Source organism: Dendrobium catenatum, unplaced genomic scaffold, assembly GCF_001605985.2.
Source record: "Dendrobium catenatum unplaced genomic scaffold, ASM160598v2 fragScaff_scaffold_51, whole genome shotgun sequence".
NCBI classification, from domain to species: Eukaryota; Viridiplantae; Streptophyta; class Magnoliopsida; order Asparagales; family Orchidaceae; genus Dendrobium; species Dendrobium catenatum.
The window spans coordinates 146134-150948 of record NW_021318513.1 but is presented as its reverse complement, the minus strand read 5'-3'; positions in this window follow the sequence as shown (position 1 = coordinate 150948).

Here is a 4815-nt window from a genome sequence, read left to right as displayed (position 1 = left end):
TGCCGTTTCCCTGGGAACGAGCCTCAGGGGAGAACTCATAAAATAAACAGAGAAATGATTCTCTGCCGAGTCCCGAATTATATATTTTTTAAGATCATGTTATTTATATAGCTAAAAATTTAATATTATATATCTATCACTCATAAAATAAATATCAATGTACATAATGAAAAATTAAAATTTATAAATTTGTATAGATGATAAGAATAAAATATAATAGTATTATATTTGATATTAAAATTTCATTTGAATGTTGAGAATGTAATATTAAAATTTTAGGTATTAGATATATAAATAGTATGAAATAAATTTGTATATATGTAAATCCCTTTTTTTTATTTATATCTTATCAATTTGATGGATTTAATCTGATTTATAATTTTTTCAAAGAAAGATTTAGAGTTGGCGCTCCATTTTAAGAAAAAAACTTACAGAGCTTCAAAATCTAAATATTTAGGACTTTTATAACTGCTGAGAAAGAAAAAATGAGGAACAACAAATTAAGATTGAGGAGAACGTTGCATTATTCATGGAGATGGCTTGCGCACAAGACGTGAAAGTTGAAAGGAGGTATGAAAACATTCAGGAATTGGAAGTTAATTTGGTCGGAGCTATTGCAAGTTTCAACTTATTATTAAATTTCTACTTCATCCCAAGTTGTTATAATGGTTTCTCATGTTTTATTAAATTTTACATGGGCTATGCTGTATGAATAGAATGTCCATGTTAAAATAAAGCTGTGTAGAAAAAGCACATTAATGTTCAATGCAAGCGCATATAAATGCAATAAATAAGAAGTGATAAGTAGTTGAAGAACATTGATATGCAATAAAAACTATGTATTAATGTGCTTTCAGCCGTTGTGTGGATAAAATTAAGGTTTAGACTTTCATTATGCTTTCACTGTGCATTTGCTACTACACTTTCACTATGTGTTCATTGCGCATTTGCTACTACGCTTTCACTGCGTATTTGCTATTGTGCTTCCACTATACATTGCTACTGCCCTTTTTATGCACTTTCATTATGCTTTTGCTATGCATTTCTTGTGTTTTTGCTACTGCACTTTCACATCACTTTGCTACTTCATTTTTTGTTGTGCTTTCATTGAGTTTCATTGTGCGTTGATGCGCTTTCACTATGCTTTTGATACATTTTCGTTGTGCATTCACTGCACTTTTGATGCACTTTCATTATAATTTTGATACGCTTTCACTGTGCTTTTTTAATGCTTTCACTATGCTTTTGATGCACTTTACTTTGTATTACAGGTTGTGTATAAAGATGAGAAAGAATCATATGATGCTTACTGCAATTATGCCAATAATACTGATTTTAGTGTGCACAAGGATCATCACAATTGCATGCCAAATTCTAGAAAGATAAAATACAAGGACTTTGTTTGCTCAAAATATAGTTTTAAGAAAATATTTAATCTAAATTTTTATATAAAATATCAAAAATCACAGACTAGAACAGGTTTTCCATCTTTGATTAGGTTTGTAGTTAATGAAGCTGAAAACTATAATGTGAATTTTTTTATTGAAACTCATAATTACGAATTATCTAGACCAGAAGATTGGCACCTCCTAAGATCATGTAGGAATATTCATTATGAGAATGCTTCAATTCTTAAATCAATGACATAAGCAATGATAAGAATAGTTGATGAATTCTCCTACCTTGTAAATGAAGTTGGCGATATCGATGATGTTGGATTCTCTAAGAGAGATGTAAACAACTTTATCTAGAAAAAGAAAAGAGCAAAGATTGAACTGAGCTTTAATTATTGTTAAATGGGCTTTTGTTGTGCTTTTACAGTATTTTTGAGGCGCTTTTGATACATTTTTATTGTGTTTTTATTGCGTTTTTCTGCATAATCATTGGATCCGACTATCGTCAACTTTAATTTTCAATTTTTTTTTTAGTTTAGATCATTTTACTGTAAGTGTTTTCACTGTGAATTAAATTTGTAAGAAAACTTTTCTAGAAAATGACAATACAATGTATAATTCACTGCGCTTTTGTTGCATTTATATGCGCTTTCACTGTGCTTTAGTGGTTTCGATTACAACAATTTTAATTTTCAAGACTAGATTGCATAGTTTAGAAATTTCTATTGTTATTAAAAAAATTTAGTTCATGTTAATTGTTCGTTTGGCTTGGAATTCCGTGGACACTAGGGATATTTCATTTTGTTATATTAGTTTCAAAGGATCCTTTCGTGTCCTTATATATATTTTTTATCTAAACAAAATAAAGAATAAATATTAGTTCACTGGCCATATTGAGAAAATAGTTAACATACTATGCATGCTGCTCTAATCTACGACTGGTGAAAGAATTTGCTTATGTAGTGGATTGGGTTAGGAAGTATAAAAGATTCAAAATTTCTCCTTTAGCATGCATACAAGAAAGGTCCATTGCTTATTATGGATGATGGGTTGAATTTCAAGATTGTTTTCTTTCACCGAACCGTGATTGATATGTTGGACGTATAACTTAGCAGGATGATCATATTGTTGATATACATGCAAGAAGTTAACAAGAATAATGCTAATGTCTAAGAAAATAATATTATAGAAATATTAGATATTACATTAATATTAACCTAGTGCATTTGAGAGATATATATGAAAGGTTGGAATAGGCCAGGCATAAGCTTATTATTTTTAGATAATAACAAAGCAAATGCCATATATGGTTGTTATCCAGTATTTATTTGTAACTATGTCATCAAGATCACCTCTCAATATCATAATGTTAGCAAAAGAATAAATAATGTCAGTCCTGCAAATAAAAATACATAGTGAAAATAAAGAAAAGTGCATCTAAAGAGTAGTGAAAGCACAGTAAAAGCGTTGTGAAGCACCATGAAGCACAGCGAATGCACCGTGAAGCACCGTAAAAGCCATATGCAAGCAAAGTGAAAGCTCAGTGAAAGAATCAACAAAAGCGTAGTAGCATTAACTAAAGGATTCAGAGCAACTAAAATTTACTTGCCAGCATACTTTTTAAAGCAATCAACGATAAAATTTTATTTTTCTTTACTTAGGAAATCCCTACCAGCATATTTCATTGTGTTATTTACAGCTTGAGCAACAATTTTAAATGAATGAACATAAATTGTATAAGTTGGGGGGCTGGGAGGGCTTTATATACATTTTGGGACTGTGTGCTTTTCATCTCAAATCTTATACTTTTTCTTTAAATAAAAAATACAGTTGGGGTGCTTGTCTTACAGAGGAGGGGGCTTATTGTACAGTTGAGCGGCTTTATGTACATATTAGGGGTGTGAATTTCGAGTCACGAGTTAGGTTCAAGTCAAACCTGGAATGGATCCGACAACATACATATGAACCTGAATCAGACCCATTTTTGCAAACGGATCAATTTTTCAGAACCAACCCTGACACACTTCAGACACGACAACGACAGCAACGACAGATCGACAACAGCATCATGGCATTTACGGGTCGGTGACAGCTGGCAGTGTCGTCACTCGACTCACTAATAGCAGGCAGGCGGGTCAGCGCGACGGGCATACTAAAATGATGCGGGGGGAACAACGGGGACGTGATACGAATTCGAGTCGAGTTTTTGGGTCGTGTCAAATATTGACACCCTTAACTATACTATGATTAAGCTTCCCAATATTTAGATCATAATTTAACCTTAATATTTAGAAATTTATTACTTTCAATTCATACTGAGTTAAGGTAAATGATTACTATGATTTGTTTATATATGTCAAAGGGTGGGAGAAACATTAATTGTCAAACCTATTTTAAACAATAGTGACGATTAAGGATGAGTCTTAGCCAATTTAAGCAATTCAAGGATTCACACATACATCCTCTTTGAATGGAACATTAAATATAACAAATTTATTTATTTCAATAAATTAAATTTGATAATTAATTTAAAATAAATTAATTTAAGCCTTTAGGATTTATGCTGAATTCCATTTGGAGAATATTTTACTATTTTAACATTTGATTTCAAGGCCTTTAATACGCTTTAAATAACCAAAAGACCACCATGTGATGTGCATAACTCCTTTCAAGAAGGCACTAATACATTGAAATGGAAAAATCTTTAAACTTTAATAATACACTGACCTTATACACCATATTTGCTTCCATCTGGAGAGCATGTGTATTTAATTTACAAGATTCCTTCTCTATTTTTAATAAATCTTCAAAGAATTTCATATGATCATCTGCCTTAAAATTTATAAATTAATAACTCTCTACTATGGAATTATTAATCTATGACTTCTTTAAAATTAAATAAATAACTTCAACAGTAACAAATCACCTAAATCTAACCAGAATCTCACTCAAGATCAAAATTTCTCTACAAGAATGGTAATTCCAAATTCCACCAACTAAACAATCAAAACAATACCACATAAATTATGTGTAAGTTACTGAAAAAACTAATTTTGGTTGCCACCGGAAAGAGACATTAAGGCCTCATTTGATTCTCCAGCTCTATTTTCTTGTTTTTAACGGAACTTCCAGAACGGCAAATAGAGAAAATAAAAATTTCTCAAATCGGCAGAAATACGGAGGTTCACCGGAAGTTATTTTGATGAAGCGGTGTTACCAAACAACAAAACAATCCTTTTTTTTCGGCGATTCAAACAGCAGACGGAGAAATTACGGAGAAACAAACGAGGCCTAACTTGGTGGACAAAACCCAGTGGTGTCCTTCAATTCTTTTCGGGCGCGCCAGTACACAGCATTAGCTGCAGTGGATGTTCCCATCTACAATGAATTTAAGAGAGCAATCAATATAAGCTCGCATTTG